General features: G+C 45.2%; 1 protein-coding gene across 6 annotated transcripts in view; it reads left to right on the top strand.

The window, feature by feature from the left end:
- The window catches only part of LOC132207840 (utrophin-like), a 443018-nt gene extending 418225 nt beyond the window's left edge, over positions 1-24793 (top strand). The window contains exons 1-4 of one of the 6 annotated variants that reach the window (XR_009443895.1): positions 12086-12462; positions 20063-20209; positions 23171-23439; positions 23678-24239. The gene's annotated coding sequence lies outside the window, so the exon portion shown is untranslated. Of the gene's footprint in view, positions 1-3394; positions 3475-7806; positions 12463-12505; positions 13434-15097; positions 16391-20062; positions 20210-23170; positions 23440-23677 lie in introns of those variants that run through there. The other 5 variants (XR_009443893.1, XR_009443894.1, XR_009443896.1 and 2 more) reach the window with 5 other exon arrangements.
- The last annotated feature ends 1483 nt before the right edge of the window (positions 24794-26276 follow it).

Genomic DNA, 26276 nt, shown 5'->3' with positions numbered 1-26276 from the left:
TCATTCTCAATCCCATTCTCCTGTGTCCATACTAAGCAAGAACATATCTATCTACGCCTGAAATCAACTCTGACTTGGCCTTCACAGGTTTCTGCATCAACGAGTTCCACAGATTCACAACTTTCTGACTGAAGAAATTCCTCCTCATCTCCATCCTGAAGGGTAGTCCCTTTGACTCTGAGGCTGTGCCCCCAGGTCCTGGTCTCTCCTACTCGTGGAAACATCATCTCCATGACCACTCTATCCAGGCCTGAATTACCTTCAGTGTGACCCCCTTCATCCTTCTAAACTCCATCGAGTACAGACCCAGAGTTCTCAGCCATTCCTCACATGACAGTCCCTTCATCGCCAGGATTATGTTTGAGAACCTCCTCTAGACCCTGACAAAGGCCCGCACATCCTTCCTTAGACAGATGGCCAAAAACTGCTCTTAATATTCCAAATGCAATATGACCAGAGCCTTACACAGCCTCAGCAATACATCTCTGCCCTTGTATTTTTGCCGTATGGAAATGAATGCTGACATTGCATTTGCCTTCCCAACTGCCAACTGAACCTGCATGTTAAAAGAATCCTGAACTGGGGCATCTTTGTGCTTCAGATTTCTGAAGTCTTTCCCCATTTCGAAAATAGCCTATGCCTGTACTGCCACTTCTCTACAGACTCTCTGTGACCTCCCCACTTCCTCAACACTACTTGCCTCAAGTTGATGAGGGTCGAGCTGTGGATGTGGTGTATATGGACTTCAGTAAGGCATTTGATAAGGTTCCCCATGGTAGGCTCATTCAGAAGGTCAGGAGGAATGGGATACAGGGGAACTTAGCTGCTTGGATACAGAATTGGCTGGCCAACAGAAGACAGCGAGTGGTAGTAGAAGGAAAATATTCTGCCTGGAAGTCAGTGGTGAGTGGAGTTCCACAGGGCTCTGTCCTTGGGCCTCTACTGTTTGTAATTTTTATTAATGACTTGGACGAGGGGATTGAAGGATGGGTCAGCAAGTTTGCAGACGACACAAAGGTCGGCGGTGTCGTTGACAGTGTAGAGGGCTGTTGTAGGCTGCAGCGGGACATTGACAGGATGCAGAGATGGGCTGAGAGGTGGCAGATGGAGTTCAACCTGGATAAATGCGAGGTGATGCATTTTGGAAGGTCGAATTTGAAAGCTGAGTACAGGATTAAGGATAGGATTCTTGGCAGCGTGGAGGAACAGAGGGATCTTGGTGTGCAGATACATAGATCCCTTAAAATGGCCACCCAAGTGGACAGGGTTGTTAAGAAAGCATATGGTGTTTTGGCTTTCATTAACAGGGGGATTGAGTTTAAGAGTCGTGAGATCTTGTTGCAGCTCTATAAAACTTTGGTTAGACCGCACTTGGAATACTGCATCCAGTTCTGGGCGCCCTATTATAGGAAAGATGTGGATGCTTTGGAGAGGGTTCAGAGGAGGTTTACCAGGATGCTGCCTGGACTGGAGGGCTTATCTTATGAAGAGAGGTTGACTGAGCTCGGTCTCTTTTCATTGGAGAAAAGGAGGAGGAGAGGGGACCTAATTGAGGTATACAAGATAATGAGAGGCATAGATAGAGTTGATAGCCAGAGACTATTTCCCAGGGCAGAAATGGCTAGCACGAGGGGTCATAGTTTTAAGCTGTTTGGAGGAAAGTATAGAGGGGATGTCAGAGGCAGGTTCTTTACGCAGAGAGTTGTGGGAGCATGGAATGCGTTGCCAGCAGCAGTTGTGGAAGCAAGGTCATTGGGGTCATTTAAGAGACTGCTGGACATGTATATGGTCACAGAAATTTGAGGGTGCATACATGAGGATCAATGGTCGGCACAACATTGTGGGCTGAAGGGCCTGTTCTGTGCTGTACTGTTCTATGTTCTATGTTCTATGTTCTACTTGCCTCTCCACCTATCGAAATGTCATCTGCAAACTTAGCAACAACCCCCTGTGGACAACAATACCATTAGTTCCTTTGTCCAGATTGCTAATGTATAACGTGAATGGCTGTAGTCTGAACTCTGATGACTGTGGAACTCCTGTAGTTGCTGGCTGCCATCCTGCAAAAGACCCTTTTATTGCCACTCTCTGCATTCTGCCAGTTAGCCGATCCTCTATCCATGCCAGTACCTACTCCCTAACACCATAAGCTCATTTTTTTTATTTTGAAGCGTCCTGTGTGGCACCTTGTCAAAGGCTTTCTGAAAATCCAAACAGATAAAGTTCAATGGCTCTCTTTTGTTTTTACTCACTGGTTACATTCTCAAAGAATCTAACAGAGACCTTCCCTTGACAAAGTTGTGTTTTCTCAGCCCAATTTAACATGTAGTTCCAAGTATTACCATGTCCTTCCAAGTACTCTCCGATCTCATCCTTAATAATGGATTCTAAAATCTGACCTAATGACAGGCTAACAGGTTTTTCTCGTCTTTTAATTTCTTGTCTTTTGCCTCCCTCCATTTTAAACAGGGGTGTTATATTTGCCATTTTGTACTCCTTTGGGACCCACCCTGACTCCAGTAATTCCTGAAAGATCATCAATACCTGCATGGTCTTCTTACTTATCTCCTTCAGAACTCTGGGGGGCAGTCCATCTGGTCCATGTAATTTACCATCTTCTCGGAATTATAGAATTCCTACAGAGCGGAAAGAGGCCATTGGGTCTGCACCATCTCCGTCAAGAACATCCCACCAAGACCCAGCCCTGTACTGTGTCCCGGCAAGCTCACATTTGCCATGGCTGATCCACCTTGCCTGCACATCTTTGGACTGTGGATGGAAATCAGAGCACCTGGCGGAGACCCGTGCGGACATGGGGAGAATGTACAAATTCCACACAGACCCTTCAGCTTCCCCTGTACCTTCTCCTTAGTGATGGCCACCGCACTCACTTCTGCTTCAGACTCCCTTAAAGTTCTACTACTGGTGCCTTCCAACCTGAAGACTGATGCAAAATACTTGTTCAGTTCCTCTGCCATTTCTTTGTTCCCCAACACTACTTATTTGGCCCCTCTTGAAATTTTCTTTGGATTTACAGGGGTGTTTTACAATAACAATATCTACTTTATTGTGTTGACAAATGGATTGTTGAGATGATCACAGAAACAATAAGCAAAATTCATCAGTACTCTCAATTAACAATCATATATATATTAATATCACAATCAATGCATTTCCATCAGGTAAGCACGTAACTGGATCTTTCTAACCCGGCAGTTTTCACTTTTCATTTCTCAGATTTCACTCTCAGACAGAACAGTTGATGTAGTCACACTGTTCGTTAAAAATAGCATCCACTGTATTTTTCCCCATGTTGTAGCTCGTGGATTTGTGTAACCTTCATGTATAGAATCTGTGTTCGTTTTCAAGGAATTTATTACTTTCGTGATTTCAGGTGTTACATTCAGAAGGGTACCATGCTGCAATTCGAGCCTGCTGTTTCCAGAGTAATCCCAATGTGGAAGATTTTAAAAAGTATGTAAATTTCCCTAATTTACCTGTCTTTTAGATCCAAACTGATGAAGACCACGGTCCAGGTTTCTGTTCTGAACAAGAATGCCTATTTATTGCAAATGCATGGATTCTCACTACAGACAGATATTTACAAAGATTGGACACATATATGTACAAATTAAAACTGTAAGGCCCCTGTAAACTCATCTTCCTGCAGACAAACTTCGAGGGGAGAAGGATAAAACATGGATATTATAGGTGGAAAAAAATTCTAAGTCAGCTGTTCAGTGGTCCCTGTTCACAGGATTTGCGAAGATGATCTTGAGGATATAAAACAAATGAATAAATATCCCAGATTGACTTATTATCTATTAAAACCTGTGTTGATGATATGGCATTGCTATGATCATAAAGTAGAACATTGTCCAAGTTCCTGTGAGCATTACCGTAGTTTTCATTTGTATTCTCCATGTCGGGAACATAGTTAATTTGTACTTTACTGACTAAGTGACCTTTGCTCATCTACAGTTCAGTTGCAAACAGGCAATATTTTATTATTCTAATTTCGTAACTTTGGTTTGGAATTTTGTCATGGGAAATGTATTTCACTTATGCTCCTCTGCGTAATTGTAGCCAATCCTCCATTGGCAAAGAAGCACACAACTACAGCAGTTAATAAAAGAAAGAACTGCATTTATGTAGCATATTTTATGGTCTCCGGTATAAAAAGTACTTTATAGGCAGCTAAACTACTTTTGAAATGTCGTCACTGATGTAGCATAAGAAAACATGTCGTATTTAAAATAGTCAGAAGTAAAGAAAATGAAATAATAAAGAAATAGTAAATAGTAAAATGAATATGAAATTATGAATGTAAAGAAATATAAAATCTTCAGCCCCTTGCGAGTGGAGACATAGAATCAGGAGATGCAGAGTCAGTATGGAGCCTACCAGGGAGGAGGCAATTCTGGATCTGGTGTTGGGCAACGAACTGGATTTGATCAGGGACCTCGAAGTAAGGAAGCCATTAGAGGTAGTGATGATAATATGATAAGTTTTAATCAGCAATTTGAGACGGAGAAGGGAGAATCGGAAGTGTCAGTATTGTAGTTGAACAAAGGGAACTATGGAGCGATGAGGGAGGAGCTGTCTAAAGTTCAATGGTTCAATACCGTAGCAGGGATGGCAGTGGAACAACAATGGCAGGTATTTCTGGATATAATGCACAAGGTGTAGGATCAGTTCATTCCAAAGAGCAAGAAAGATCCTAAGGGGAGGCAGGGACGGCCATGGCTGACGAGGGAAGTTAAGGACTCTATAAAGATAAAAGAGAAGTATAACATAGCAAAGATGAGTGGGAAGCCGGAGGACTGGGAAGGTTTTCAAGAGCAAAAGAAGTTGACTAAAAAGGCAATACGCAGAGAAAAAAATGAGGTACAAAGGAAAACTGACCAAAAATATTAAGGAGGATAGTAAGGATAACAAAGTGTGGAGCTGGATGAACACAGCAGGCCAAGCAGCATCTCAGGAGCACAAAAGCTGATGTTTCGGGCCTCGATGAAGGGTCTAGGCCCGAAACATCAGCTTTTGTGCTCCTGAGATGCTGCTTGGCCTGCTGTGTTCATCCAGCTCCACACTTTGTTATCTTGGATTCTTCAGCATCTGCAGTTCCCATTATCAAGGAGGATAGAAAAAGGTATGTGAAAAAAAAATGGTTAAGACTAGAATTGGGCCCTTGAAGACAGAAAAGAGTGAATTTATTATGGGGATCAAGGAAATAGCAGAAGAGTTGAATAGGTACTTTGGATCTGTCTTCACTAGGGAAGACACAAGCAATCTCCCAGATGTAATGGTGGCTGAAGGACGTAGGGTAATGGATGAACTGAAGGGTATTTATATTCATCAGGAAATGGTGTTGGGTCTGAAGGCTGCTAAGTCCCCGGTACCTGATGGTCTGCATCCCAGGGGACTTAAGGAGGTGGCTCTAGAAATCGTGAACGGATTGGTAATCATTTTCCCATGTTCTACAGATTCAGGATCAGTTCCTGCAGGTTGGAGGGTGGCTAATGTTGTCCCACTTTTCAAGAAAGGAGGGAGAGACAAAACAGGAAATTATAGACCGGTTAGCCTGACGTCAGTGGTGGGAACGATGCTGGAGTGAATTATAAAAGATGAAATTACAACTCATTTGGATAGCCGTAACAGGATAGGTCAGAGCCAGCATGGATTTACGAAGGGGAAATTGCGCTTGACTAATCTTCTGGAATTTTTTGAGGATGTAACTGTGAAGATGGACAAGCGAGAACCAGTGGATGGAGTGGACCAGGACTTTCAGAAAGCCTTTGATAAATTTCCACAGAGGAGATTAGTGAGCAAAATTAGGGCACATGTTATTGGGGGCAAAATACTGAGTTGGATTGAAAATTGGCTGTCTGACAGGAAGCAGAGAGTAGTGATAAACGGGTCCCTTTGGGAATGGCAGGCGGTGACCAGTGGGGTACCACAAGGTTCGGTGCTGGGACTGCAGCTGTTTACAATATACATTAATGATATAGATGAAGGCACTAAAAGTAATATTAGCAGATTTGTCAATGACACAAAGCTGGGCGGCAGTGTGAAATGTGAGGAGGATGTTATGAGAATACAGGGTGACTTGGACAGGCGAGGTGAGTGGACGGATGCATGGCAGATGCAGTTTAATGTGGACAAATGTGTGGTTATCCACCTTGGTGGAAAGAACAGGAAGGCAGATAACTATCAAAATGGAGTCAAGTTAGGTAAAGGGGAAGTACAACGAGATCTAGGTGTTCTTGTACAGAAGTCAATGAAAACAAGCACGCAGGTACAGCAGGCAGTGAAGAAAGCTCATGGCATGCTGGCATTCATAACAAGAGGAATTGAGTATCGGAGCAAAGAGGTCCTTCTGCAGCTGTACAGGGCCCTGGCTTACAAGGATGAGAGGGGGTCTGATTGAGATGTATAAGATTATTAAAGGATTGGACACTCTGGAGGCAGGAACCATGTTTCCGCTGACGGGTGAGTCCAGAACCAGAGGACACAGTTTAAAAATAAGGAGTAGGGCATTTAGAACAGAGTTGAGAAAAAAACTTCTTCACCCAGAGAGCGGTGGATGTATGGAATGCTCAGCCCCAGAAGGCAATAGAGGCACAAGTCTCTGGATCGTTTCAAGAAAGAGATGGATAGAGCTCTTAAAGATAATGGAATCAAGGGTTATGGGGATAAGGCAAGAACAGGATACTGATTGTGGATGATCAGCCATGATTATAATGAATGGTGGTGCTGGCTCGAAGGGCTGAATGGCCTACTTCTGCACCTGTTGTCTACTGTAAAAGTTAATTGTATAAGATTGATTCAGACGGTCCCATATTTCTGGTGTTGGCAGCTTGTTCAGATAGGGAAAAGAACATGGTTGATCTTGATGAAGGGCCTAGGCCCGAAACGTCAGCTTTTGTGCTCCTGAGATGCTGCTTGGCCTGCTGTGTTCATCCAGCCTCACATTTTATTATCTTGGAATCTCCAGCATCTGCAGTTCCCATTATCTCTGGTTGATCTTGATTCTGCTCCTGTTTGTGACACAGTAGCCTCTTCGAGCAACAATTCTTGAATGTTGATGGGACGTTGAAACGCAGGTAGATTATCGTGATCACTTGTTGAAAATGGATAGCAGCCAGTAGTTCTCTTTGCTCTCAACCAGTGACCAGTAGGCAATGGTCAAACAGTACGTAACCCAGAGGCCACAAGCCCCCCTGAGACATGATGTCAGTTGAGTCTCATGAATAACTACCCGCTCATGGACTGTCTGCCGATAAAGCATGGTATTAAATCTCACATACACTGCTCTCTACCATTTTAATCGAAGTATTTATCACTCGTTGTATAGAAACAGATCACACAAACTGAAATGGCATATGCGCAAATACCAACATAGAAGTTCTATATAGTAGCATTTTGTTTAAAGTTGTATTTATAAAATGAAAGGGTGAAATATTAATTTTCACAAATCATATTAAGGTGCTATAGAAATCTATGGAAGTGAGAAATTTGTTTTTTGATTCAATACATGTCTGACAAATGACAATTCAAAGAGATCTTTGTTTTAGCTCGAGTGGGTCGCGGAATCGTCCTCATTAGGGGCATTTAAGTGACTATTAGACAGGCATATGGATGGTAATATAAGATAGGGGTGGAGGTTTGATAGACCTGAGGTTTCGGGTAAAAGTTCGGCACAACATCGTGGGCTGAAGGGCCTGTACTGTTCGATGTTCTATGTATCTTATGCTGTATTCAAATCAGTAAAGTGAGTCAGTGACATTCTGCAATTTCCTTTTCCAGGGGTTGGAGTCGAAGAATCAGAGTGCTTTCTTTGAAAATTGTCTTGATCTGTCCATCCAAGCGTCAACTGGAGGAAAAATACAAGTGTCAGTACTAAATCTATCATTGCTGATACACTTGTAAACTGTAGGTTTAACTGGAGGTAAACTTTGTTTAATAAACTAGCACACTCAATAAACTGACAAAAATTACATACCAGATGTTTACTGTCTTCTCATAATCTCTGTGATGTCTGGTGAGGGTGCAAGTGAGAAGGCTCTCTGCCAGTAAGTTTTAGTTCACGCAAAGTTGCATCATTACTGAAGTTATTTATGCTGTAAATGAAGGAGAACAGTGATGTGTATATCCTGTGCATTATGTTCCTATTATCGAGTGTGTGTTTTTTGTGTGTGTGGACCTATTGATCAACTGGAATTTTTGATTATTCAGCACATTCCTGGGACCACAGGTGCTGTTTAACAAAAGGTTTGCTGTATTAGTATATTTCTGTATTTAGTCACTGCCACGATGAGTGTTAAATCATAACTTGGTCTGTGCAGAATGTGCACAGTGCATTCCTGCAAGATAAATGATGCGCTACATATGTATGATGCTATTGTTTCTCAAAGACACTAGCCTCAGCAGCTGTTTTTGTTCCCAATCATGTTTTCATCATTAGAATACTGGGAAAAATATTCAGAAGTGTGGTATGACTCTACTGCTCACTTGCAGCAGTGATAACACTTAATGTGAGGTCATGTTTTTGCCCATTTGTTGTTCTGTTGGTCAGCAATGTAACTCACAAACTAATGGGCATATTTCATTGAAAACTGATACATATGAGTATGGTCCAAGGAAGAACTGATTAGTTCTTGACAGATCTAGATTTATTTCTCTATTTTCTAAAGCATCTGTTAAAATTGGTAGGAACGGCAAATGATCATCTTTCTGGAATATTGTTGATTGATTTAGAATGTTGTGGATTGTGTCAGCCCTGATAGTAGAATTTGTCATAACTATCAAAATATGAGCAGATTTTTGAGAGCAGATTATCAAATTGGCCTGAAGCTTTCTCAGTGAGATGGAAGCTTTTAATAAAAGGATTTATTTTGTCGGCCTTGCATTTACAAAGAATCAGTCAAGTGGAGAAATGCCTCAAAGAAAAGCTGTGTAATTATAGACTCATGGATGTTTGGTGCACAGGAGGAGGCCGTGCGGTCCGTAGTTCCTGCACTGCTCAACAAAGCTCTGTCTACATTGAACTCACATGGCATTGATTTCCGTTTTGATTGTTTGGCCCATAGCCCTGGAGCCTACGGCAACACAAGTGAACATCTAAATACTGCTTAAATATTCAGACACTTTCTGAATCAGTCACACTTTCAGTCAGTGAGCTCAGGACTCCCACCACACTGGGAAAATAGGTTCTCCTCAGCTCCCCTCTTAGCTTTCTACCTGTGAACTTCAATCTGTGCCCCCTGTTTATTGACATGTCTACGAATGGAAAAAGCAACTTCCAGTTAACCTTTCCATGTCCTTCAAAATCTTAAACACCTTCACCATGTCCCCTAGTCTGCTCCAATCTTGGCATCGGTCAGATGGGCAGGTCAGTGGCGGATTGATGTAGCCTGAAGAAGGAATAAGATGAGAGTACTTAACGTGGCAAAGCCTGTCGTGCCCGATGGAGGTCAGCAATGGCAGTCAGCAGTGAAGTCCACTGGCAAGGATGGGCGGGCCCTAGCCCAACGCAGGGGAATACAAACCGTCACGGGGGAAGCCTCGTTCAGAGTGTCTGCAAATTCGTGGCTTAAGAAAGGACTGTAATGTTTGACTTTTTAAACTTTTGTTTTTATTTTTCTACTGTTATACTAAGAAGACTGTCGTGCTGAACTTTTTAACTTATTCATTTATTTTTCTAACATAGAACGTGGAACGGTACAGCGCAGTACAGGCCCTTCGGCCCACGATGTTGTATCAAACTTTTACCCTCATCCTAAGGTCTATCTAACCTCCACCCCTACCTTATATTGTCATCCATTTGCTTGTCTAATAGCCAATTAAATGCCCCTAATGAGGCTGACTTCACTACCCTCTCCGGCATTGCATTCCACTCCCCTACGACTCTGAGTAAAGAAGGATGGATACCTTTTCTACTTCTGCAACTAAAATTTCGTACCAAGGTACTTTGTCCCTGAGATGACACCATCTGAGGTGACATTGTACTCTTGTACCGTGTATTGAATACATGTGATAATAAAACCTAAATCTAAATCTAATGCATAGCAGGACACTGGGAAGCTTAGAGGAGAAAAGGGATGCTGGGGTGCTTGTTCATAAATTCCTGAAGGGGTCAGGACAGGCTAGTAAGGGTTGTTACAAAGACATATGGGACATCTCCCTTTATCAGTCGTGGCGTAGATTCTAAGAATGGGGAGGTCACTTTGGAGCTGTTTAAAAGTTTGTTTCGGCCACAGCTGGAGTCGTGTGTGGCGTTTTGGTCACCACCCATTAGGCCTTGTTAGCCCTCCAGAGTTCGTTAGCCCACATTTTTCCTGGTTGAGTTCCAATTGCTGTGCCCAGCTGACCAGTCAGTTGATCTCCTCCTGAAGTTTATTCATCCTGCCTGTCAACCAATTTTAGATCCAGTGTGCCACTTTGCCTTTGATCCCATGGCTGTTATTTACATGACCATTCCACCGATATCCTCCTCACTGAATTAGTGATTTGCTAGCGACACGGTCATACACTCTGTGTTTAAGCTGAAATGATGAATCTCATTGACAAATTTCAAGGGCCCTTGTGGCAAGCCCTGCACAACCCCACTCAAAGCAAACATCCTGTCAGATAGATATCTCTCTACCGTCAATCACCCTGTGCTCTCTGCCTCAGCCAGTTTTGGCTCCAGTGTGCCTCTTTGCCTTTGATCCCGTTGACTGCTGTTTTCTTGATCACTCTGCCAAGGCGGGCTTTACTAAGTCCACATCAAATGCATAAGCTCATCAACACTCCAACATCTCCTCAAAAAAGGATCAAATTTCTGAAATGTGACCTCATCTTAACAAATCCATACTGACTATCCCTGATTAATTCATGCAAGTACATTCTACCCCTAAGAATGCCTCTTTATAGCTTCTCCAGTGCTGAGATTATTCTGACTGGCCATAAATTTCTTGGTCTGTTCCTCTCTCCGTTTGTTCATAGTAGGACAACGTTAATAGTCCCTAGAGTCAGTAATTAAGAAAGCGCATGTAATGTCGTTTATCTCAAGAGGGTTGGAATATAAAAGCAGCAATGTGCCTCTGAGGCTTTATAAGGCTCTCGTTAGGCCCCATTTAGAATACTGTGTCCAATTTTGGGCCCCATGCTTCAGGAAGGACATTCTAGCCCTGGAGCGTGTCCAGCGTAGATTCACATGGATGATCCCTGGAATGGTAGGTTTAGCGTATGATGAACGGCTGAGGATCCTGGGATTGTACTCATTAGAGTTTAGAAGGTCGAGGGGAGATCTAATAGAAACTTACAAGATAATGAATGGTTTAGAAGGGGTGGACGCTCGGAAGTTGTTTCCGTTAGGAGGGGAGACGAGGACCCGTGGGCACAGACTTAAAATTAGAGGGGGTAAATTTAAAACTGAAATGAGACAACATTTCTTCAGCCAGAGAGTGGTGGGCTTGTGGAATTCATTGCCGCAGAGTGCATGGAGGCCGGGTTGTTGGATGCCTTCAAGGCAGAGATCGACAAATTCTTGATCTCAAAAGGAATCAAGGGCTGCGGGGAGAGTGCAGGGAAGTGGTGTTGAAATGCCCATCATCCATGATTTAAATGGCGGAGTGGACTTCATGGGCCGAATGGCCCAACTTCGACTTGTATCTTGTGGTCTTAAGGGGCTGGACATGAAGCCATTAGAGGTGAGTGTAGGTGGGGAGGGAGGGAGGGGATAGGTCACTCTGGGGAGGACGAACAGGTCAAGGGGGTGGGAGGAGCTTCATAGGTAGGGAATGGGGCTTGGCTTGAGCTGGGAGGAGCGGATGGGTAAGAGGAAGAACAGATTAGGGAGGTGGGGACGAGATGGGCTAGTTTTGGGATGCAGTGGTGGGAGTGGAGATTTTGAAGCTTGTGAAATCCACATTGATAGCATTGGGCTGCAGAGTTCCCAAGGCTCAGTTAAGGAAGGACAACAAACATTGATCAGTCAGTCATACATCCAGCAAGAAAACTTTATTTTTTTTTAAAAATAGGATGCATCTGTTAATCAAGTGGCAAAGCATTATCGAGTTTTGAGAAGATTTGTAGCTCAGGGTTCAGGTTCTGGATGTAAGATTGCTCAATGAGCTGGAAGGTTAGTTTTCAGATGATTCGTCACCATTCCAGGTAAAATCATCAGTGAGCCTCCGGTGAAGCGCTGGAGTTCGGTCCCGCTTTCTCTTCAAGTGTTTCGGTTTCCTTGGGTTGGTGATGTCATTTCCTGTTCTTTCTCTCAGAGGATGGGAGATGGATTTGGAGCCAATGTGTCCTCCCTGGTGTAGTTTGTGTATGGAATGAACTGCCAGAGGCTATTATACTCACAGTATTTAAAAGTCACCTGCATGGACACATGAATAGGAAGGGTCTGGAGGGATATGGGCAACATGCTGGCAAATGGAACTAGTCAGTTACGATATCTGGTCGGCCTGAAGGGTTTGTTTCCCTGCTGTACAACTCTGCGACTCTGCCTCTTTGTCTCCCCCTCCCCCTCTCTCATTTGCTCCAGACCCACCCCCCACCACACACACAATCTCTGTCTCTCCATCTCTGTGTGTGTGCGCCTCACTCTCTGTCTGTCTGTGTCTCTCTCTCTCTCGCTGTGCACTTCTCTGTCTCTCTCCTTCTCTTTCACTGTCTCTTTGGTCTTTGTGTGTGTGTGCCCCTCTCTGTCTCTGCCTCCCTCTGTATGTGCTTCTGCCTTTCTCTCTCTCCGTCGACCCCCCACCCACTCTGCGCCGCCCCTCCCCCCGCCTTTTCCTCCATCTCTCTTACTCTCTAGCCGAGCCTCTCCACCCGCTCAGCAGGGAGCGTTGTGAGTTTCTTTCGAACAAAGTTTAAAGATCTCTGTTTGAACCCAACCCATCCGCAATCAGACTGCATTTCTAATCCCCCCCCCCCCCCTCTCTCTCTCTCTCTCTCTCTCTCTCTCTCTCACACACACACACACACACACTGTCTCTTTCTCCCTTTCAGTCAATCCCCTTCCTCTCCTGGTCCTACTCACGCCTTTTCCCACCCCCCGACTCTGCCTCGGCGATGAGTCCGCTGTCTGGATCCCTTTACCCAGGAGTGGGCTGAGGACCCAGCGGTTCGGCAGCGGGGATCATCGCACCACGCTCCTGGACCCCTACAACCTCCTGTTCTCCAGCGGCCTCCAGCATGACCACCGGGCTAGGAGCAGGCATCCGGGCTGCCGGAGCGCTCGCTGCTCAGTGGCTCAGCCCTGCGCCGCCTTTGCCGGGAGCGGGGATCCGAGGTGGGAGAAGGCCTCTTCGCCCGGCTCCTGGGCACAGCTACCTGCCTGAACAGCTGCCTGGCACCGAGCCTGCGCTCCCCGAGCACCCGGCCTAGGGTCCGCGACGCCTTCCGGGGCTGAGTAGCCGAAAACTATCTCCTACTGCAAGGTGAGAGCGGGGTTTGGGGTGAAGGGAGGACTGGGGACATGAGCACGGTCCCTGTTTCACATCCTGCGCCGCTCCTATCACAAGGCGAGGGGTTGGGAATGTATGTTTTGGGGGTGAGAATAGCCCTCCTCGGGTGAGGGAAGGCTGGGGACATTGGGAGGGTGTCTATTATACAGCCCTGCGCGGGTTTCCGTAGCCGAACAGCCTACTGCTCTCGTACTACAAGGTAAAGGGAAGGAGGGGGTTGGAATGGGGTGGGGTTTCGAGGATAGCCGTCCTGGAAGTGAGAGGACATGGTGAGAGTCACTATTGTACAGCCCAGTGACTGAATGGCTTACAGCTACTGCAAAAGGGTCGGTTTAGGAGAGGGGTGTTGTAGGGAGGTTTGGGGTCACGGGCAGAGCTGCTTTCTGCAGCTGAACAGCTACTGCCACAAGATGAGATGGGAGAAGGTGTTTTCGGAGTGAGGGGATGCTCCCTCACCCCGCCGCTGTGGGAAGTAGGATCTTTATCGCACAGCACTCCGACGACAAGGTGGGAAGGCAGGAGGGGCTCCTGGGGATGAGGGAAGGACAGAACCAGGGTCAGTATAAGGTTAGGGGCTGAACAGACCCCTTCCAGGGGCTATGGGGAGCTCTTGATGCCCTGCACCAAGCGACCAGCCGAGATCGACCCGCAGCTCTCCGACTACAAGGGGACCCTGTCTCAGAGGCTGGAGCATTTCTAGCCGGAGCTCTGAGGGAAAGGGTCATCGCATCCAAAACGTTATCTCGGTACTTTTTCTTCACAGATGCTGAGCATTTTCAGCAACTTGTGTTTGCATTTCTACCCGGAGGTGGGTTTGTGGTGAGACACCATGGGAAGGGAATGGGTGCGGGGTTTGATGGGGCAGTCACAGAGACTGTCGAGAGAGAGAGAGAGGCAACCCCTGTGTCAGGGTTTGGAAAATCTCCGGCAGTGCTTCATTTCTCTCTCAGCCGAAGGCGCTGCGTGCTTTGGTTTCCTTTGCTCTTGTACTCTCTCCCCCTGTGAATAAAGCCAGAGTGAGAGAGAGAGAGTTTGTGGTGGGAGAGAGAAAAGGGACAGAAAGATGGAAATAAAGGAGCATGACAAGGGAGTGAAATTAGGGCCAGCAGAGGTGAGAGAGGGGGAGAGAATCAGAGTGAGGGAGGAAGAGTGATAAAACACAAACAAAAGAGAATGGGAGGTAACGAGGTGTTCATGAACATGAAACAGCAGGACATGCAGCATCAGAGGCCAGGGAAGCTGATGTCAGCCTGTCTGCTGTGTTCATCTCCCTTCCTCCGTTCCCCCCCTCCTCCTGCCCCTTTGCCCCCCTCCTGCTGCCCCTTTGCCCCCCCGCCCCCTCGTCCTCCTGCCCCTTTGCCCCCCTCGTCCTCCTGCCCCTTTGCCCCCCCTCCTCCTCCTGCCCCTTTGCCCCCCCTCCTCCTCCTGCCCCTTTGCCCCCCCTCCTCCTCCTGCCCCTTTGCCCCCCCTCCTCCTCCTGCCCCTTTGCCCCCCCTCCTCCTCCTGCCCCTTTGCCCCCCTCCTCCTCCTGCCCCTTGCCCCCCCTCCTCCTCCTGCCCCTTTGCCCCCCCTTCCTCTTGCTCCCTCCATTCATCCATTCCTTCTTCCAGTCAGTCCTCGCTCCCTCCCTCCCTCCCTCCCTCGCTCCCTCCCACCAGCCATCCATTCCTCCCTCCCTCGCTCCCTCTAGTCAGTCAAAACAACTAAGAAAATTACAGCACAGGAACAGGTCCTTCAGCCCTCCAAGCCTGCGCCGATCAAGATCCTCTGTCTCACCTGTCACCTATTTTCTCACGGTCTGTGTCCATTTGCTCCCTGCCCATCCACGTGCCTGTCCAAATATATCTTAAAAGACGCTAACGTGTCTGCGTCTCCCACCTCCGCTGGCAACACGTTCCAGGTGCCCACCAACCTCTGTGTAAAGAACTTTCCATGCATATGTCCCTTAAACTTTGCTCCTCTCACTTTGAACTCATGACCCCTCGTAATTGAGTCCTCCACTCTGGGGGTAAAAAGCTTTTTGCTGTTCACCCTGTCTATACCCTCATGATTTTGTGGACCTCAATCAGGTCCCCCCCAATCTCCATCTTTCTCATGAAAATAATCCTAGTCTACTCAACCTCTCTTCATGGCGAGCACCCTCCATACAAGGCAGCATCCTGGTGAACCTCCTCTGCACCCTCTCCAAAGCATCCACATCCTTTTGGTAATGTGGCGACTGGAACTGTGCACAGTAGTCCAAATGTGGCCAAACCAAAGTCCGATACAACTGCAACATGACCTTGGCAAGTCTTGTACTCAATACCCCATCCAATGAAGGAAAGTATGCCATATGCCTTCGAGACCACCCTATTGACCTGCGTTGTCACCTTCAGGGAACAATGGACCTGAACACCCAGATCTCTCTGTTCATCAATTTTCCCCAAGACTTTTCCATTTACTGTATAGTTCGTCCTTGAATTTGATCTTCCAAAATGCATCACCCTGCATTTGCCCGGATTGAACTCCATCTGCCATTTATCTGCCCAACTCTCCAGTCTACCTATGTTCTGCTGTAACCTCTGATAGTCCCCTTCACTATCGGCTTCTCCATTCCTCCCTTGTAGTGCGATTAGGCAAGACTAAGGAGGCATAGAATGGGTTAGCAAAATGCAGGGCAATGGGGACAATTGAATTGTGGAGCTGGTTTAAGGAGCAGATATTGCGTGTCCTTGATAGGTACGTCCCTGTCAGGCAGGGAGGAAGCGATCAGCTAAGGGAACCGTGGTTTACTAAAAAAATTGTATCTCTTGTTCAGCAGAAGAGGGAGGCTGATGTGACGATGAGACCAGATGGTTCACATGAGGTGATGGAGAGCTACAGATTAGTTAGGAAGGATTTAAAGAGAGAGTTAAGAAGAGCAAGGAGGGTACACGAGCAGACACTGGCAGGTAAATAAAGGAGACCCCGAAAGCTTTCGATAGGTATGTGAGGAATAAGAGGATGACTTGGGTAGGCATAGGGCCAGTCAAAGACAGAAGTGGGAAGTTGTGTGTGGACGCTGTGGAGATTGGAGAGGTGCTAAATTAATGTTTCTCATCTGTTTTCACTGAGGGACAGGAGAATATTGTAGAGGAGGTGACTGAGTTAGAGGCTACTAGAATTGAAAGGGTTAAGGTTAGTAAGGAGGAAGTGTCATCAATTCCACAACGTGTGACGGTAGGTAAAGCCCCTGGGCCTGATAGGATTTTTCCGAGGATTGTCTGGGATGCTAGGGAGGAGGTGGTGGAGCCTTTGGCCTTGATCTTGGAGTCCTCATTATCTACAGGTTTCGTACCAGAGGAGTGGAGGATTGCAAATGTTGTGCCCTTGTTCAAGAGGGGCAGTAGGAATGACCCAGGCAATTATAGACCTGTGAGCCTTAGGTGTGTTGCAGGAAAAATTTTGGAAAGGATTATAAGAGACAGGATTTATAATCATCCAACAAGCAACAACTTGATTGGAGATAGTCAGCATGGATTCGTCAAGGGCAGGTCGTGTCTCACAAACCTCACTGAGTTTTTTGAGAAGGTGACCAAACATGTGGATGAGGGTCGGGCAGTTGGCGTGGTGTACATGGACTTCAGTAAAGTCTTTGATAAGTTTCCCCATGGTAGGCTCTCGGAGAAAATACAGAGGCTCGGGATTGAGGGAGATTTAGCCATTTGGATTAGAAACTGGCTTTCGGTAAGAAGGCAACAAGTGGTGGTTGATGGAAAATATTCAGCCTGGAGTCCGGTTACGCGTGGTGTGCCTCAAGGATCTGTTTTGTGACCACTGCTGTTTGTCATTTGTATAAATGCCTTGGACGCAGGAATTGGTGGATGGGTTTGTGAGTTTGCAGATGACACTAAAGTCGGTGGAGTGGTGGACAGTGTGGAAGAATGTTGCAGGTTGCAGGGAGACTTGGATAAACTGCAGAATTGTCCCGAAATTTGGCAAATGGAGATTAATATGGATAAATGTGAGGTGATTCACTTTGGGAGAAATAATAGGAAGGCAGAACACCGGGTCAACGGAAAGATTATTGGCAGTGTAGATGAGCAGAGGGATCTTGGTGTCCATCTACATAGATTCCTGAAAATTGCCACCCAGGTTGATAGTGCTGTTCAGAAGTCTGATGGTGTTTTAGGTTTCATTGGTAGAGGGATTGAGTTGCGGAGACGTGATGTCATGCTGCAACTCTACAAAACGCTAGTGCGGCCTCGGTTCGAATATTGCGTGGTCGCTCCATTACAGGAAGGATGTGGAATCGTTGGAACAGGTGCAGAGGAGATTTACCAGAATGTTGCCTGGTCTGGAGCGAAGGTCTCATGAAGAAAGGCTGAGGAACTTGGGTCCCTTCTCATTGGAGAGAAGGAGGCTCAGGGGGATTTAATAGAGATATACAAGATGGTCAGTGGATTAGATAGGGTGCACAGTGAGAGTCTTTTTCCGAGGATGATGACTTCAGCTTGTACAAGGGGGTGCAGCTACACATTGAGGGGTGATGGATTTAAGACAGATGTCAGAGGCAGGTTCTTTACTCAGAGAGTGGTAAGGGCGTGGAATGCCCTGCCTGCCAATGAAGTTAACTCAGCCACATGAGGGGCATTTAAACAGCCCTTGGATCAGCATATGTTTGACAATAGGATAGTGCAGGGGAATGGGCTTCGATTAGTTCACAGGTCGGCGTAACATGGAGAGCCGAAGGGCCTGTTCTGCGTTGTGTTCTTCTATGTTCAGTTACAGTTCACAGATTACTCTACCACTCATTTTAGTGTTGTGTGAAAAGGATAATGAACATCTGCAGAAGGACGCAGAAAGTGTCAGTGAATGGACAATGGCAGATGGAGTGCAACGATGGTAAATGTGAGACTCCATTTTGGTAGCAATTAGGGCAAAATGGAGTATTAGTTAAATGGTGAAAAATTGTAGCATGCTGCTATTCCCCGGTTGAATGTTTTAAAGGCCAAGACAGACAGATCTTTGAACAGCAAAGGAATTGAGTTTAAAAATCGGGAGGGGATGCTTAAGTTGTATAGGGTGCTGGTGAGGCTTGATGTCGAATAGTTTGTACAGTTTTAGTCTCCTCACTTGAGAAAGGATGTGCTGGCAGTGGAGGGGGTGCAAAGGAGCTTCACAAGATTGATTCCACAATTGAAAATGTTGCTGTATGGGGAGAGATTGAGGAGACTTGGATTGCACTCTCTGAGACTTCGAAGGTGTTCTAATAGCACCTTTTAAAATGATGAAATGATGAAAGAAATAGATAGGAAAGAAACACGGAAGTTGTTTCCGCTGATGGGTGAAATTACAACCAGGCAGCACAGCCTCAAAATAAGGGTGAACAGTTTGAAGACTGAGTTGAGGATGAGCTTCTTCATCCAAAGGGTTGTGAATCTGTGGAATTCTCTGCTCAGTGAAACAGTCAAGGTTCCCTGGTTGAATGTTTTAAAGGCCAAGACAGATAGATCTTTGAACAGGAAAGGAATTGAGTGTTATGGTGAATGGGAGGGTAAGTGGAACTGAGTCCGCAAAAAGATCAGCGATGACCTTATTGAATGGCGGAGCGAGCTGGAAGAGACAGATGACCTACTCCTTTATTTCTTCTGTCCATATGTCCTTAGATTGCCATCCTTGTCATTCCTCCTTCCCTGGAATAGGCCAGTTCTGAACGCTGATCAGTAGGTCTTTAAATATCTCCCGCGTATCAAATGCCGACTTGTTCAATCAAAGCTCCTCCCAATTAATACTGCTCAGCTCCTACCTAATACTGATGTAATTTTCCTTCCCACAATTTCGTAGCTTCCCCCAAGGTCCTGATTATTCATAGCTATCTTAAAATGTAAGGAGAGGCGATCACCCCGTTTAAGAAGCTCCTGGTTCAGTGTTTTTCCCCATGTGGGAGTCAACTACAGGTTTTCTTGTTCCAAGGTTGGGGAGGAAATAGCCGAGTGGTATTATTGCTGGACTGTTAATTCAGAGACTTAGATAACATTCTGGGGACCTGTGTTCAAATCCCAGCACAGCAGGTGGTGGAATTTGAATTGAATACAAAAGAAAATCATGAATGAAGAATCTAATGATGACCATGAATCCATTGTCAAATGTCAGAAAAACCCACCTGCTTCACTGATGTCCTTTCGGAAAGGAAACTGCCATCCTTACATGGTCTGGCCTACATGTGACTGCAGACCCACAGCCAGATGATTGACTCTGAACTGTCCCCTGGGCAATTCGGGATGGACAATAAACACTGCCGAGCTAGTGATGTTGTCCTCCCATTAGCAAATAAATAAAATTGGATTCTATGTCTTCCGATTGAAGATCGTTTCTTGTTCTCACAGTAATTTCATCGCTTAGTCAGTTTCCCTCTTGCCTGTCTTTTTGGAATGTCACATTTACCTCCAGTGTTGATCGCCTTATAACCATGTCTTTGTAATAGCTCTCAAATCATGCCCGTCAACCTGTATGTGTGCTACGAATTTGTTGATTTTGTTCTGAATACAATGAGCACGCAAGCAAAGAGTCATTAATTTTGATTTATAACTTTATTTCACCTCTTGACACTATTTACAGCTGTTTTCTGTTTCTACATGCAGTCTTTTCCAGTCCCATGCTGAGTATTGTTATCCCAATAGTTCTTTAATGTCAGTGTGTGTGTATTCCTGGGCGACTATGCTCGTGTGGTCTACGGAGTTGTGGAGGTCACAGTTCTAGGACAGCCATTTCATAGGCCTCTGCTGCAGGTAAGAAGAAAAGAAAATCTCTTGCTCTGAGCTCTGCAAACCAGGGCAATGTCAAAAAGGAACCAAGGTCAAAAGTTTCAACAAGAATCTCAAAATTAACTGCTGAATTCACATAAGCATTCCGGGGATCGCCCAATGTAGTGGCCACAACATCCCACTTTCTATTCCTCACAAACAATCCAAAGGCTGAACTATCCGTATCCCTCTTAACGGTTATGTTTTTTGAGCTAATTTCTTGTTTCTAACTTGTGTGTATTTGTGGTGCCTTATGACTTCTTGCGTTTAGCAATTGATAAACTCACTTTCTCACTAATTCAGTAAAACCTAGTTTTATAGAATCCCCAGTGTGGAATCAGGCCATTCAGTTCAAGAAGTCCACAGCAACCCTACAAAGAGCATCCCACCCAGACCCATCCCCATTCCCTACTCTATCCCTGTCAGCCTGCATTTCCCATGGCTAATATACCTAACCTACACGTATGTGGGCAATGTGGGTAATTCAGCATTCCCAATCCACCTAACCTGCACATCTCTGGACTGGTCAAAACAATGATTCGATTTGAATTAGTTAGAATGCAGCTGTTAACAGTAATCCTCCGTCCCTGTGTTGGAGCGAGATTTAACATTCAAGATCAAAAATGAAACACTTGAACAAGGTAGCTCAAATTGAGGTTGTTGACTTGCTCGCCGAGCTGGCTTGTTTTCATTGAGACGTTTCGTCACCATGATTGGTGACATCACCAGTAGAGCCTCCAACGAAACAATGTTACTTTACTCTGTCTGGAATTTATACTGTCCGGTCTGTTACCATGAGTACTGTCATTTCGGGTTTTGATCTGTATGGGTTTGTATGTGCGGTCCAATTGTATCTGTTTGTTGGTTGCATTATGGGTGGAGAATCACGCCACTCATATGAAACTGGGACAAGGTAACCATAGTAGCCCAAGCCAAGTGTAGACACGCAGAGGAATTCCTAGAGGCATGGTTCTCCACCCATTCTGCAGGCTCACATTCTTGGTCTCTTCAGTTTGAATATGATCACTTAACCATATCCTTTATGACAAACAACAGAGTCTTACTTCCTAAAATCTTCAAACAGGACTGTCCAGACAGATCCACTTGTTCTCATGATATCGTCTTCTGTTGGAGGGCTTCCGAAATGTCTGCATTCTTCCTCAACTGAGCATTCCTTGCGTTCGTGGTTGACAGAGCTCTCGGCCATGTCCAACCCATGTCCTACACTTTGGCCTCACCCCTGATGAGGTACCCTGGTCCTCAATGACCAACCCATCAATATCCACATCGAGAAGAACATCAGCCACGATTTCTAACAAGATCCCACCACCAGGCATATATTCCCCTCCCCTCCCTTGTCAGCCTTCCGCAGGGACCATTCCATCAGGACACCTCGGTCCACTCCTGATCCGTTCACAACACCTCCCCATAACCCGACAGCACTTTGCATGCCACCACAGAAGGCATAACATCTGCCCATTTACTTCCTCCCGCTTCACTATCCAAGGCTTCCAGGGGAAGCAGCGATTTACCCACACTTCACTCAATCTAGTCTACTGTATTCACTGCTCTCAATATTGTCTCGCTCTGCATCGGGGAGACGAAACACAGACTGACCAACCACTTGGCTGAACACCTATATTCTGTCCATAAAAATGGCCCCAGGTTTCCAATTGCCTGTCACTTGAGCACCCCATCATGATCCCTGGCCAAAATCTCTGTCTCAGGCTTGCTGCAGTGCTCCAGTGAGTGCAAGGTTGAAGACAAAAATCTCATGTTTGCTTTGCAGAACACCTCCGCTCGGTTCGCAATCAACAACAGCACCTTCCAGTCGCCAACCATTTTAACTCCTTTAACTCCCCCTCCCATTCCTTAGACGGCATGTCCATCATGGGCCTCCTGCAGTGCCACAATGATGCCACCTGAAGGGGGCAGGAGCAGCAACTCATATTCCGCTTGGGAACCCTGCAGCCCAATGGTATCAATGTGAACTTCACAAGCTTCAAAGTCTCCCCTTCCCCCACTGCATCCCAAAACGAGCCCAACTGCATCCCAAAACCAGCCCAGCTTGTCCCACCTCCCTAACCTGTTCTTCCTCTCACCTATCCCCTCCTCCCACCTCAAGCCGCACCTCCATTTCGTACCGACTAACCTCGTCCCGTCTCCTTGACTTGTTCGTCCTCCCCGGACTGACCTATCCGCTCTCTACCTCCTCACCTACACTCATCTCTACTGGCTCCATCCACACCTCTTTAACTTGTCTGTCTCCTTTCCACCTATCTTCTCCTCTATCCATCTTCAATCCGCCTCCCCCTCTCTCCCTATTTATTTCAGAACCCTCTCCCCCTTCCCCTTTTCTGATGAAAGGTCTCAGCCCAACATCTAAGCTTTTGTGCTCCTGAGATGCTGCTTGGCCTGCTGTGTTCGTCCAGCTGCACACTTTGTGATCTCGATGTGTCTTAACAACCTCATTAAGTGAGTTCTGGAGAGAACTATGCAGGGGAGACTTAGGGTTTGTCATTCTAACTTGCCTGTCCTGAAAGATGAAAGTTGGTTTATTTTGGATGTTTGTTTCATAGCTATGAAAGATATCCTGAAAGGATTTTTCATATCTTTTGTTGAGAATTTTACCCGTTTAGTCACTCTAATCCTTTTCCTTTTTTAAAGTTTGCTTGGTAGTCATAAATTTCAAATATCGGCCGAATTTTATTCGGCTTTGTATTGGTTCTCCGTGATTCCCCGTTAATGGCTCCGTGACCTGCTAGCTAATTACAGAATTTATCATTGATGTGCCTGTCATAAAATCTTTAGTCTTATACTATGTATTCCCAATTTCAGGAGAAAGTCCAGAGACCTTTTAAAGGAAAGGGGTTTAGAAAGAACACTTAAGTTCTATAGATCCAAGTCATGAATAGTTGATAAATTATTTGCACTTCATATTTCCAGAATCTACCCCGGAAGAGAGAGCCCAGAGAATTGCCAAAGCTGTCTGCAAGCAGTCAATTGACGTGAAGGAAAATTGGGAGCAATTGAAAACCCATGCGAGCAACTGGCAGAACAAGGTGGAAAAGGCGTTAGAGAAACTTCAAGAACTGCAGAAAGCTCTGGATGATCTTGAGTCTCATGTGATAACACCTGAGGGGGTCCACATTGATTGGCAACCTGTGAATGACCTGTTTATTGACGCATTGCAGGATCACATGGATAAAACCACAGTAAGTGCAATTACTTTACACTTCACTTATGAACAGATGTAACCGCAATGTTGTATCGAGACGATCAGTAATATGAGTAGTGAAGTAATATTGATTGAATGGTTGTTAACTTAATTTGTAAATTAAAACTTAGTTGAGCATGCCTTCTGATGATATCACATTGGTAATATGAGTATAATTGAGGATTTTATTGGTCAGTGACATCAAGTGAGTTATCTGCTTGTTGCCATGTTATCAGGACTAAAGGTGAAGTCTGACCACGCCATTTGGCCACTCCTTAGAGAGACACAACTGGTTATGATTTAACCTGAAGATCACCATGCCTCGGGCAAGTAAAGGGGTTGAGGCGAAGATCCTTTGTGGTAAGGTCACTGGTGTGGCAATTGAGCCCTCTCTGCAGGGCATCACTCTGCATCACAAACCAACTGTTCAGCCCACGGAATTTGAATAGAATTCTCATGAAGTTAGCGAGAGGGATACTACACGAGAGGGATACTACTGAATAGATCGATGTTTTGAAAAGCGGATGAGATATGAGCAAAAGTTTAATTGATGTGGAAGACCAGCCACAATCATCATCAATGGTGGAGCAAGCTTGAGCGGCCATGCAACATTGTGCTGCCGCTATTTGACTTGTTCAGTGGAAAGGAAGGAAGATGGTCCAAGTGTCAAAAATGCTGAAGACCACATCCTTGTACAACCTCAAAATTTGATTGTGTTCAGCATATTATCACTCCTGGTACCCCTAAATCCTGGTCTATCATCTCAGCAGCTTGACTCTGCCCAAAAGCTGGTTACTTGTGACATTTTTGAAGGATCTTCCCAAGTCTGAAAATCATTTTTGTTTTTGTGCAATCAGAGTTGGCCAGTGTGGAAGGAGGTCATTTGGCATATCATAGCTCTTTGAAATAACTCCCCAATTCGTCCCCCTCTGCTTGGCAATGACTTCAACCACTTATAAAATCTCTTTAATGGAGGGATACTTTGAAGACATCTGAAAGGAGTATTAACGATCCCAGAATACAACTGAGCCTTATTAAGTTGTTAGTTCAGATGATCAAGAGCTTGATCAAAGAGGATTGTTTGAAAAAGTGCCTTAAAAGAGGAAATGTACAGAGGCTAAGAGGTGTAGGAAGTTAGTGAGTTTTGAAAGATTTGTGCTCAGGTTGAGGTTCTGGATGCGAGTTTGCTCGCTGAAGGTGGAGGAAGTCTCTTCTTGGGTTTGAAGCCTACACAATTAAATGTTTGGCAACCAGTAGTGGGCCGTTTGAAATCAAGAGTGGGCAAGAGGACGTAATTAGACGAGTGCCGATATCCTCAAGTATGGTTGGATTGGTGGGGATTACCAAAGTAGCGATAGGCATAGCCAAGGAACAAAAATGAGAATTCAATAAAATTACTGTTAATAGTATCAGTTAGGTGGAAAGTACAGAGAATAGGACTTGGTTCAAGATGAGACTCATGCACTGGAGTTTTAGATGACCTCAAGTGTTCAATGGGCAAAAGTGGGACTCCAGCAGGGAATGCATTGGTATTGTCAGGCCCAGAGTGAAGTAGTTCCAGATGAAGGTTTCACTGCTAATGAGCCAAGACAAGAGACAGGTAGGCAGGATTGAAAAGATGGAAAGAGACAGCTTCAGGGATTGCATGAATGTGTGGTCGGACGTTCATCGTGGGATAAACAAGATGCCAAGGTTGTGCTGAGACAAGCGTAACATTACATTGTTGCCAAGGCGGAGTAATGCAGTCAGTAGGCAGTGAATAGAGGTTGGTGTGGGGACCACAAACAGTGGTCTTCCCAGTTTTAAATTGTTATCTCTACATAGTTCCGCAACTTTATGTTCTGTTCAAAAGGCATTACTGACAAGAAAACAGAAGTTAGCCATTTGTTTACTTGTTAATATATCTTGATTTTTCCACCATCTTCTCCAATTATGAACACCACATGTGAAGTGTACTAAGTGAACCATTCAAACCTTCAAAGGAAATGTTAAAATTGTGGAATATAAAGTTAAATTTATTTTCTTGAAAATTTAAATAAATTACATGAAGGTTTGACCAAGACTGAAAGGAATTAGATGGAACACCAGATGAATAAAACAAGCAGTAGTAAGGTGGTATTAGCTGAATGTTCCTGAAGAAAGAGAACACAGCCAACCTTTCTTCCATCAGGGGGATTAATTGTGTGGTGTCAGACACAGTTGATTAAATCATTCCTTCTGTCTTTACTGTCTGACTGTACTATGGTTGTAATATTTCCTTTTTTAAAGGCTCAAGGCTCGACATACTTCTCATTTTCTAAATTTTAAGAAGTTGGCTTCTTGTCAAGTCACGGTAGGACTGAAAACACAGTCTATGACTGTTTGAAGTCACATGACACCAGCTTATTGTCCAACAGGCTCATTTCAAGTCACACAAGCTTTTGGAGTGCAGCCCCTTCATCAGGTGCAGTTGGTGAGGTGACCACACAGACAAACAATTTATAAGCAGAGAGATCAAAAGATCATAGAATTGGCCTGAGTGGAGTGTCAGATAATAACTCTCTAACACTCTTGGTAGCCTGTATAAGCAAGTAAAGTGTTTATAAAGTCAATGTCAGTGCTGTGCTGTCATGATACTCAGGCAGCGCAACTGGAATGTACAAGGTGACATCTCGGGTCAGACTCTGACTTGTAGTTTAGAGGCTTGTGTTCAGAATCTGTCTTAGAGTTTTAACCTTTATTTCAAAACCAGGAATTTATAACACACCACACTGACTGTGACTACAAGCTGTGTGTTTCTTCAACAAAATATCTGCAACTAAACAAACATCCTGGATGAAGACTTATTATCTGACA

This window comes from Stegostoma tigrinum, unplaced genomic scaffold, assembly GCF_030684315.1.
Source record: "Stegostoma tigrinum isolate sSteTig4 unplaced genomic scaffold, sSteTig4.hap1 scaffold_176, whole genome shotgun sequence".
In the NCBI taxonomy this organism is placed as follows: domain Eukaryota; kingdom Metazoa; phylum Chordata; class Chondrichthyes; order Orectolobiformes; family Stegostomatidae; genus Stegostoma; species Stegostoma tigrinum.
This window is presented reverse-complemented; position numbering and strand designations above follow the sequence as displayed.